Consider the following 12,503-nt stretch of genomic DNA (forward strand, 5'->3'; position numbering starts at 1 on the left):
CCACTGGTGACCCGCTGCCAACGTCTGCCTTTGCCTTTATATATCCTTCCTACCCAGGAAGGTGAAGCCTTGAGAAGGAAGGCACAGGTATTTAAAATTAGCTGCTAACATCTTCCGCAGCAGGCAGCATAATCTCAATCCTGTAGGAAAAACAGCAGCTCTATGGGAGTAGAAGCCAGCACAGGCCTGAGGCCAAAGTCACTCCTCCAGCCCAGCTCCAGATAACCCAGCTGCAGCATTCACCATTAGTCAGTTGTTCCCTCAACGGTTATGAAAATGTCTAGTTTTCAAGTAAAGATTGGTTTTAAAAAGCACTGAAGTATACGAAATGGATAAATTGGCATATTTATTAAGAGATAGACCAGATAATTTTTTTTGAGAGCTTGGAACTTATATGTGGAGTATCTGAAAAGAACAGAAGGGAATTTAATGTGCATAGGGTTTGAGGAGTGAGCGTTATAGTAGCTGATTATAAGGACTGAATATAGTTATTATATTTTGTTTTGTAAATGGATATAAGTATAATTTGACAGATACTGGTATTTCTAGTGGTTTTAGAGTTTAGAAATCATTCAGTGAAAAGGATACGTTTGTTTAAGTGAGAGGGAGTAATAATGATATATAGCGCTACAGTATATACTTTTAGTTGGTACAAGTTGGAAGTCTTTTTAAAATGTGCTTAATGTTCTGTTTGCTTAGTATGGGTTTTCTTATGAGTGGTTTTGTTTCTGTTTTGTTCTGTCTGCTTTGTCATTGTTTCTTTTTTTAATTGAAAAAAAGATATTTTTTACAAAAAGGAAAGGAAAATGTCTAGTTCTAGAACTTTATACATGTGCCTATTTTATAAACTCATCAAGGGAACATACACAGGAAAATAGTGTCTCCTGCCAATCATAAAGAACATATACATTATCACCCTTTCCGCAAGGACTTAAGTGAACACACAGCAGCCAGTATGAATTTTGATTTCATGCCAACTCATGGAGGAAATTATAGAAGCGTTACAGTATGCTCACTTTTCCTGAGGCACAGAAGAGCTACGATCATGGGTTATAGCACTATGATTCCATTTTAACTGCCATGACAACATCCTATGGAATTCTGGGATTTGTAGTTTGGTGGTGAGGCGTTAATGGTCTCTGGCTCAGATTCTAAATGCCTCTCCCCAAACTACAAATGCCAGAATTTAGGACTGCATAGGGTTCAGTACTATGGATAGCTCCTTTGGTCATACTGGGTCCAAACAGGCAGGCCAAAATAAAGCTGCTTCGGGTCACTTTGGAGATATGCTGTTTAAATGACACTCGCATATTAAGAGGCCAGAAGCTGAACCAAAGCTGTGCTCTAGTCCTTAGGACTAGAGCGTGGCTTTGGCATGGGTTCCAGCGTCTTAGGACTCATGCAGCATTTAAACAGCATACTTCCAGAGTGACCCGAAGCAACTTTATTTTGGCCTGTCTGTTCAGGCCCACTGTTGACCAGATTAAAACCTACCATGCATTGGGAGATCTAGTCTGTACCACCTCAAATGTGTTCTGTCGGAGATGCACTCAGAAGAGGTGGATGGTTCAGTGAAGACATGTAAAGACAGGAAATATTTGACAATGAGTATGGTGAGAACCGACAAACCATTATAACTGGAAGACAACATTACTCTACTGTTCAACTCACACAAAGGACTTTGGCAACCAATTTACACAACTTCAGACTCTCCCTGACCCCTTTTTTCCTGGAAGAGCCCCCTCCCCAAATCTAATAGATTTACAATCCTGTTATGCTCAAGAGGTGATTTTTGCTAACACTGTATTGCTTCATGAATTTAATCCTATCACTCAGATACAAAATGTTCAACAGCTACAACAGGGGAGAGGTGAGGGCAAGGAAACCCCTCTTGGATATGGTACAGGTATGTTGCTACAACACAGAGAATACTATGCACGCCCTGTTTAGGAATAGCTCTCACCCTGTTCCTTTGATGATGGCAATTTTATCATCAATCACTGTATCAAATGTTCAAATCAATGACACATTTGTGACTCCAAGTCATGACGTAGTTTCCATTGCAATCCAGACCTCAGAATAAAACCTGATGGTAAACTAGAGGGCAAAGCTCACTACTGAAATGACTGGCACTGAAGATAAGCGTGGAATCTGATCTCTGGACTGCCATCCATACTTCTTCCTCATCTGAGAGACATGGTACAAACAACCTACATAGTTTCTGTGTATGTCATCTCAGACTTCAAGTTGCAGAAGCATAATTCCTCACACTGAAATTACGCAGAGCTTGCTGTGATTCCATGCAGAATTATCCAGAAGGTTTGATTCATCCTTTGTCACAGATAATTTCTATAGCCTTTGCTAAATCACGCATTCTCTTCACCTGTAGACATCTGGGATAATGGAGATAGATTCCCTGTGAGATATAAACTTCTCTTTTTCTTTATGAGTATACCCATCTTGAGGAAGTCCTCTATGATACAAAGACATCTTTTGTTTTAAATATGAATAGGCTCAATGAAAGATACTTGTAGAGTTTCAGCTTAAATCATTTAAGCCCCAACATCTATGGCTCTTCCTTTTCATTAGTGCATTTTGGTTCTGTGTTAGTGGAACAAGCCTGATGCTGGTAAAAAACTGGGGGCAAAAGTACAGAAAACCAAGAAGCTCTACTCTGGGAAAAGGTGCTCTTTTCAGGACCAAGGCAATCTGTGTATGGGAAGGTAAAATGGAACTGCTTTAAGATGAGATACTCCTCCAGCTCAGCTTGGTCATGAGAAACTGAGTGCTGACAAGTGGGCCTGCAAGTAGTTTTTCATGCCATGGAATGAGCTTGTTTCCCTCATGCCTTCTCCATTAGTCAAATGTACCATTCTTTGTCTTGAAAACTGGTTGAATTTGTTTTTTGAAGTAATTCATCCCCCCGTGTTTGAAGCAGGTTGTTCCTCAAATGTTTTCAAAATCCAACTTACATCATGTTCAGACATGTGAAAGTTCATTCAACACTTTATTTTTAGAAAGGGAAACGAATGTATAGGGATAAAGCAGGGAAATATCTCTTCAGGCAGGCCTTCCTGAATAGTTAAACCGGCCACCGACTGAAATTATCATCTCATGAATACCCTATGGTCCCATCTGTTTGTTTATTCTTTGATTATTTTAATTGATTACAGTATTTAGTTATTTTAATATTAACTTGTTTAATTGATATTTTAAGGGGAGGTAGGTTATAACTGGGATATTGGGCATTGTTGTATTCTTTTAATTGTAAGATGCCTCGGTAAATAAAACTTTTATTATTATTTTGTTATTGAGATATTACCAACCACCACCGAATCAGTACTCTGCACATCTGAGGCCCATTCACACTACAGAATTACAGCCCTATTATTCCACTGCCATGGTTCCATCCTATGAAAACCTGAGGTTGGCAGTTTATAGAGAAGCATTAAGAATTCTCAGCCAGAGAGCCCCTCTAGTGCCTCACCAAACTTCAGATTTCAGGATTTCATAGAATGGAACCATGGCAGTTAAAGGGGAATAATAATGCTATACATTCATCCCTCCATATTTGCAGATTTGATTATTCACGGATTTGATTAATACATTCTCTCTAGGAATATCTAGGTTCTCTAGTGCAACTGTATGGTCAACTTTAATTAAAAGTTGTACTGAAAGACCTAGAGCAGTGATGGCGAACCTATGGCATGCATGCCAGAGGTGGCACTCAGAGCCCTCTCTGTGGGCACACACTCAGTCACTCCAGCACAGAGTTCACCAGTTTGTTACTAGAAAGACCTAGGAACATGGCACTTTGTGATAAATAAGTGGGGTTTGGGTTGCAATTTGGGCGCTCGGTCTGTAAAAGTTTCGCCATCACTAACCTAGAGATTCCAAGAGTGAATACTCTACTAGGCATTTGTAGCTCATCCAGAGCAGTTCTATGGTCAGTGTCTGTCGGACGTTGACCACAGGGTTGCACTGGAGGACCTAGAGATTCCTAGAGAGGTGTCCTCTCAAGTAAAAGCATTGTGTTTTTTGTTATTTGTGCTTTTTCCATATTCACAGGGGTCTTGTGCCCCTAACCCTAGCGAATATGGAGGGACAAGTATAATTCTATATGGTGAATGGGCACCTGGTTTCTGTTATAGAGCTTTCATAAAGATCAGGAATAATCAGATATATGCACTGCTATGGGTACTTTTGCACAGTCCTATCTCCATTCACATTATGTCTACTTTGACACTGGTCATGTTTCATGCAATTATAAATGCCAAATCCTAGTTTAACCCATTATGAGAATTAACTACATGCTTGCACATGGACTTTGTTTATTCACACTTGCTTCTCCCTTAGCATAAAAAAACCCAACAAATAAGTCAAAATCAAATTAGTGTTATTGTCACCTGGAATTATACCTTGTTCTGGCCAAGAAGCCTCAGTTTATAAATTAAAACAGGCAACTTAGTTTGGGCATCATACTGAGCTATCCCTGTCTGGTTTGTTTCCTTGCTTATTCAAAAGGAGGCGTGATCAGCATATGGCTCATTCAAATTCTGGACTAATAAAACAGAATCATTGCCATATTGTTATGTGGACACATGTCAGGTTCGAGTTCCTACTCAGCTGTGCAAATCAGTGCATGGCCCTTTAGGCAAATCACAATGTCTGAACTTTTACCTATCCTACAGGGTTTTGATAAGAGCAAAATGTAACACAGTTTCTTGGAATAAGATTAAAACGCAATTAGTAAACAATACTGACATACAGTGTTGTGCAGTGGTTTGAGTATGGGTCTATGGCTGGAGACCAGAGTTCAGTTCCCAGCTCAGTCATAAAACCCACTGGGTGAGGCATGTGCTCTCAGCCTCAGGAGAAGGCAATGGCAAACCTCTGAACAAATCTTGCCAAGAAAACCACATGATAGGTTTGCCTTAGGGTTGCCATAAGTCAGTAATGACTTGAAGGCCTTCAACAATAGCAACAAACAATACTGCAAATATGTGCATCTTGTTGTAGCTCACCTTTTTTCAGTTTTCTGACAGCCTTTATTACCCTTTTTGCTATAGGGATTAGATGCATGGTCATCTTCATCTCATCTAAGGACTTAATGACAAGAGAAATTTATGGAATATGTTAAGATGTGTGTTTGTGTGTACATGCTCCTAGTGTTATTATCAGCCTTCTTTTGACCTCTTCAAGATTTTTATTTATTTCAATGGAAGCTGAATTATGATTTGTTGTCGTCGGGTGCTCTTTGCCCTGAGGCGTAGTCCCGGATACATTGAAAGGAATTTCCCCACCCTTCAGAAGTAGCTGATTTTCAGTGCAAACCTACCTGTTATATCTACTCAGACGTACCTCACTGAGTCCAATGGGATGTACTGCTATGTAAGTGTGTGTAGGGTTGCCCTCCAAGTGGGGGCCACATCACACAGGAGAAAAATGACAAAGGAGTGAATCAGAAATACTGAAAGAAAAGAGAATATTAACAAAAGCTTAACAGTTCCCCAAATGCCCAATGCTGCATCCCCCCCCCGCCTCCACTGCAAAAATTGTACTTTAATTTTGCAATTAAGCATGGAAAGAGCTGAATAATATCAATATAGCTATAGATGCTTTTAGGGGGGATATTATTTGGTTCTTCTTTATCTCTTTAATGAAAAAAAAGTGGGGCGAGAACACATTCACTTAAAGTCGCTAGTTTCGCGCAACTACATGAATACGCATTGCATTCGAACTGGCTCCCCATTGCCCAAAAATAGCATGCCATTGCCCGAATTTGCGTGTGGCAGTCTATCACGCAATAACGTTAAACCCCATGATTGCATTCAGATTGCCATCGGATTATACTTCCAATTCCCCTTGTCTGATAAACTCCGTAACCTCCATATGGAAGATGAGGAAACTGAAACTAGAAACCAGAATATGGTTTTCCCAAATCCATGATCAAAGTCAGTCTGTACCTAAGGCTAGAATTTTAACTACTGCAGGGACTAAGCTTATCAAAATGTGGACGACAAGGAGGCAAAAGTAAGGATGTGTGTGTTTCCCTTTGTACCACATGGATTAGTGGCCCAATATGGATTGATCTGCTCTCTCTCTCTCTCTCTCTCTCTCTCTCTCTCTCTCTCACACACACACACACACACACAATCTATTAGCTGCCTTTGGGAATTATTGGTTATTGCTTTTACTGTCATTGATACAGTCACAGAGTATTTCTTTCTTCCACTGAACTAAGAAGGAAGAACTTACCAAAGCCATCCAACTGGCCCACCTGAACTTCCCTTTTTGCCTCCACTTTGACTTGCAAATGTCCTGCCTGTCTTTATTGCTCTCCTCCTGGCACACATGATCTTAATGCCAGAAAAATATTATGAGCGTATTGCATCTTTTCCCCTCCTCCTTTCACGAGTCCAAGGTTCCCGTTCTCTTTCTTCAGAAATCAAATTGCAGTTCATGACAGTGACTGAGTCCAACTTCAATGCAACTGAACTGGGTTGTCAAACCTTCTGAGGCCGAGTGATGGGGAAGGATCTTTCCTCCATCCGCCTCCTTTTCTTCATCTTTCATTGTGTCACTTTCAGTTCTGAAAAAAGTAAGTAGTGCTAAGATTTTCAGTTAGTCTTCAAAGACCCTGCAGAGATTGCAGCAGTGTCCATATTAGCCTTTGTCTCTTTTTCAGGTATGTCAGCATTCAGCTTCATGGTAGAAGGATAAAGTTGTACAAAAACCAGGACTATCATCTTTCCTTCTCAACCATCTGCGTGTTTAGCCTTTACTGAAAAGCTCATTTCAATCTATGCCACATTGTATAAGATAGTTATAGAAGCGTGTACCTTTGCCCATGTGCAGAGTGTTGTTTTTTCATTACTAATGCTCTCAGAATCAGCTGCCACATATCTGTTAACAGGCAATACTGTAGTGCTTTCACTGTACAGAAAGTACTCCTTCTGAGGGGAGCTAGGTGGCTGTCAGGGGATAAGGTGTTTTTGGTGATGGCTCCTCAGATGTGGAAAGTAGTGGAGGATGTTGTGTAGTTCTGTATGAATTGTTAAAATGTTATATGTAATATTAAAATTAAAATACTGCTTTGTTGTTTTATATTTTAAATATGATCAATAAGAAAGGCAAACACACACATGCACAACTATGTATCTGTGTATGCGATGTGACCATTATCACTGAAGGAGGAGTTGATAAATTTGAACCAAATTTGGAACACAGAATTTGTAGTAGAATGGAAAACAGGAGGTGAAAGAAACTGAGAATTTGAGGTTTGTGGTAACTAATATCCTGAATTACATGAGATTAAATATGTAAGATATGGATCTCCAGATATTGGACGAATATCACTGGAAACACCCCACTGGAGTTTGTCAGAAAACCTCTATTCTATGTGTTACATAACAAGAAATTTTTAAAAACTATTTTATGTACGTTTGCTGCATATATGCAATCCATATTGATAACTGTGTAAGGAAGTCACATGAGTCCTATTCCAGGTTGTTAAATAAATGTTTAAATAAATGTTTAATACAAATGCAATGTTACGTATTTCACACAAAAACTAAAAATGCAATACCTGAGTCCTTTTGTCAAGGTGGTGTGACTATTTTCATCAAAGTGCTGTATTACTGAATAATACTTCCTGGTTTTCAAGAAATGCACACTTCAGTCACACTGTATTGTTACCAATATTAAACTAATTAATAATTTATCATAGTGAGCCAGTGTGGCATAGTGGTTTGGGTGTTCGACTATGACTCTGGAGACCAGGGTTTAATTCCCCATGAAACCCATTGGGTGATCTTGGGAAAGTCACACACTCTCATCCTCAAGGAAAGGCAATGGCAAACCTCCTTTGAACAAATCATGCCAAGAAAACCCACGACACCATAGGGTCACCATAAGTTGGAAATGACTTGAAGGTATACAACAACAACAATTGTAAACTGTGGACTTTGAAGGCAACTGCTTAAACTTTCAGCTTGAAACATCATAAAGCATATATTTTTCTAGGCAAATGGAACGTACAGTGACATAACACATCACCAGTACTTTCTTACAAGTACAGATGATGATGATGATGATTCATTTATATCCCACCTTTCTCTCAACAATGAGACTCAGGGCATCTAAAAATATTTAAAAACAATACGGATTAAAACTATACAAAAGCTTCAGTGCAAGTATACATATACAGTGGGTCCTTGTTATCTGCTTGGGTTTGGTTCCAGAATCCCTTGTGGATAACAATATCAAGTCCCATTAAAGTCAGTGGCACAGCAAAATAGTGTACCTTATATAAAATGGAAAATCAAGGTTTTCTATTTGGAATGTATATTTTCAAGCCATGGATACTTGAATCTGTGGATAAAAAATCCGTGGATAAGGAGGGCCGACTGTAAAATTATTTTTAAAATAGACCATGGTTTTGATGTTTTAAACATTAAAAAAACACCTAAAAATGCATTCAAAATCAACATATACCCCTTGAAAACATCACTGAACAGCATTAAAAGCCCATCCCAGGCAACATGTGTGCCTGAAGCAAATTATTGTTACTCCTGTCTTTAGATGTCCACCCGCTATTTTGCTCTCAGATCTCCTTCAAACCAAAGTAGAAGATGTCAAGCTGATTTTGCAGAGACCACACCACTACCCTCTTTTTCATTCCATGTGGTAGTCTATCACACAATAAAATGAAACCCCATGATTGCATTCGGATTGCCATTGGATTATACTTCCAATTTTCCTTGTCTGATAATGCCCCTACTCAGGATGGAAGGAAAGATGGTCAGCTGCATTGGGAAAGCATACTAGCCCCTCTTTCCCACTTCTGTTTTTGCAACACAGGCCAAGGTGGTTTCTCTGGAGTACCAACTATGGTGCCAAGGGTCCAGTGGGGGTGCAAGGTTCTTCACCACCTTTTCTATAGCACTGTCTGAGATGGAGAATTGTCCTTCCTCATGGGGAAGCCAACTCAAAAGAGGCTGCATTTGCAGGAGGCATCTTGAATGCTTTGCTTTATCAAAGAAAGTAATGAGCAACTTATCAATTTTCTTCCCACTGTAAAAAACATTTTTGAAAACTGCATAGTTTTTAAAGACTGTTTATAATTCAACATTGATTCAATGCAATATTCTATCTATCTATCTATCTATCTATCTATCTCTCTATCGGGGCAGAGAAAACAGCCTTTCTGGTCAGGAAATAGCTTTTTCTATACGAAAATAATATTTTTTTTCTGAAGAACCATTGTTTTCTGCAAAGAAACTATCATTTCCTGCCTAGGAAACATTGTAGTTGGGGATCATATACAGGGGTAGCCATGTTGGTCATATAACAAAGTACAGTGGAACCTTGCCTTACGCGAGGGATCTGTTCCGGACCCCCCGCGTAAGGCGAATCCCACCTATGCTGGAGCCCCATTCATTTGAATGGGACGTGCTGCCTCTTGTGCCCCATGCGCTCCCACGCAGTTTGAACACATACGCTCAAATCGCGTGCAACATGGGCGCACTGTATAGTAACACCCCAAATCCACAAAACAGTGACATTTTAAAAAAAATAAAGTTTATTATTGAAACAAACAAATATCAAACATTCAACATACTTATCTCCATTGACAGCTTATAAGTAAAGAACATAAAAGAAAGCATATGATAAATTTCCCATTCTCGACATCATTACTTCAAACATCTTCCATGTTATTTCATACTGAATCCTACTAAAATATTAATATAATTGTTAACCATCCTCATGATCTCTTATTGTTTCCCTAATTTCTCCCTTTCTTATATATACCATCTTTCCTACTAAATCTTATCATTTCATTTTAATTATTTTCCAATCAATTGCTACACCTTCATTCTTTTCTTTTCCTCCTTTCCTCCTTCCCATCCTTCTAACCTTTCCTTCTTTTCTTTTTTACTAACCCTTTCTTCTTCTTTGCTTTTTCTTTTTCATTCCGCCACTCCTCTCCCATCTCCTCGCTCGCTCAGTGATATTTTTATTGGGACAACCAAAATGCACAAAATACAGGTTGCAATCTTTCAAAGCTCCACTGGCTTCTTCATCAGGCAAAAGTGTTAAAAATCATTCAAGGGGTGGTGGAAATATGACAATATTAATCACAGGTCTGCATTTTGGCAAGATGTTGCTGGTGTTGTTCTGAGTTAAGACGGCATAGAAGGAAATCTATGTAGGCAGGCCACTCCACCTTCTGGACATGTGGTATTGAGAGACGAAGCATTGTGAAGCCCAGGAAATAAAATTTAAATTCCATTAACAACACCATTAACAAATACTTCCTTTGAGATCCAGGATGTAGTTGAGAAGTTATTCTGCACAACATTTGCAAGTGGTTTTGTTTTCACAAAGTAAACAGCATTAATTTCTGCACGCACACACACAAACTGTGAATTTTTCTCAGAATAAGTCCAGAACTAATAATAATAATAATAATAATAATAATAAATTTTATTTATATCTCCTGCTTCTCCCTTCGGATCGAAGCGGGATTACAGCAGTAAAAACATCTTAAAATACATAGGTAATACAAAATACATCAATCAGAAATAAAAAGGGAAGAGTCGTTACAGTATTGCTACAGTCGTAAGGATCGAGTCATCGTATTCAGAGGTTCAAAATCAGATTTTCACCATCCAGGATTCTCTTCATCAGGGTTTCCTGACACTGAAGAAATGAGTTTCTTCAACATTTTTGGAATACTTTGGAAATTATTTCCATTACTAATATTCAAACAACAAATAAGGTCTGCTTCAAACGAGGAGGACATTGGTTTACTGTGGGGCTCAGAGCTTTGGGGCCCTGCCTTAATAGTGGGTGATGCTTTACTTTTTTGTGCTCCTGTAGACTTCTGCCTCTATATTGGTTGCAGTTAGAGTTGTCAGATCTCAGGACCTGGCCCTGAATCTCCATTTTTCAGGAAACTTCTCCAGGCATGAGGAAAGGGCTGTCAGTAAATCTTTAACTCAGCTAGGAGAACATCAGATTGCCTCAATTTCAAAGGAGCAATCCATTTTTTGCTTCAGCTGGCAAAGATGGGCTTTGTGTTTACTTAATTATCTTCCTCCTTCCCTCCCAGTCATTCTAGTACTAAAGCTCACCTTCTACTCTGCTCCGCATCCACTTTCTGGCTCGAAAAATGTTGTTGTTGTGTGCCTTCCGGTCATTTCTGACTTATGGAAACCCTGGCAGGGTTTTCTTGGCAAGATTTGTTAATGGGGTGTTTGTGGTGTGATTGCCTTTTGCTTCCTCTGAGGCTGAGAAAGTATGACTTACCCAAGATCACCCAGTGCGTTTCCATAGCTGAGCAGGGATTCGAACTCTAGTTTCCAGAGTAAGTTCAACACAAACTATTCCATTTTTCCTAAATTGATGAAAGAACAAAATCCTTTCATTTCACCTGAACCTGGGAACAGCCGCTTTAGTTCTGTTTTAATTTCCAAACAGGAAAATATGGTCCCTGTGAATGTGCATTTTAATGACAAGCTCTAGAAAAGGGACCTTGTCAATGTTGACCTTGCCTTTCTCACAGGTGGATTCAGAGATGAGACAAAGGACAGAATTTGGAGTCACTATCTTAAAAAAGAAGAACTGTTACAGCCATTGTTGGTGGAAAGAGGCGGAGATGGAAGGGGTCACATAGCTATAGATAACTCAAGATGGTCAAGAAATGACAAAAGGACCATGTCTACCATCAGCACCATAACGGGGGAAAGCAAAATGAACCCACATGTCACCACTCATTCAAAAGACACAGATATCTCACGACTAGAAACCGGCACCTCAGTGTATGACAGCATTATTAATTCATCTTCCACAGCCATTATCTCAGCAGGTACAGGCAATTTGCCATTAGAAACTAGTGCTCCAATGGATAACAGCACTATGCACCCACTTTTCACAGTTAGCACTTCAGGAGACATAAGTAGTTCACCATCAGATGCAAGCACCATAATGGATGAGAGCACAGTGAACCCATCTTTCACAAGCTTTCCCTCAGAAGACACAAGTAGCTCGCCATTAGATACCAGTACCACAATAGATGACACCACTATCAACCCACTTTTCACAACCACCCCTTCAGAAGACGCAAGTAGCTCTCCACTAGATACAAGTACCCCAAAGGATGAGATCACTATGAGCCCACCTTTCACAACCACTCTCTTAGAAGACACAAGTAGTTTGCCACTAGATAGCAGTACCCCACTGGATGACAGCTCTATGAGCCCACCTTTCACATCCTTTCCCCCAGGAGACACAAGTAGCTCACCATTAGAAAGCAGTACCCCATTGGATGAAAGCACTGTGAACCCACTTTTCACAACCACTCCTTCAGAAGATGCAAGTAGCTCTCCACTAGATACAAGTACCCCAAAGGATGAGATCACTATGAGCCCACCGTTAACAGTCATTTCCGTGGGAGACACAAGTAGCTCACCATTAGAAAGCAGTACCCCATTGGATGA

This window comes from Sceloporus undulatus, chromosome 6 (genome assembly GCF_019175285.1).
Source record: "Sceloporus undulatus isolate JIND9_A2432 ecotype Alabama chromosome 6, SceUnd_v1.1, whole genome shotgun sequence".
NCBI classification, from domain to species: Eukaryota; Metazoa; Chordata; class Lepidosauria; order Squamata; family Phrynosomatidae; genus Sceloporus; species Sceloporus undulatus.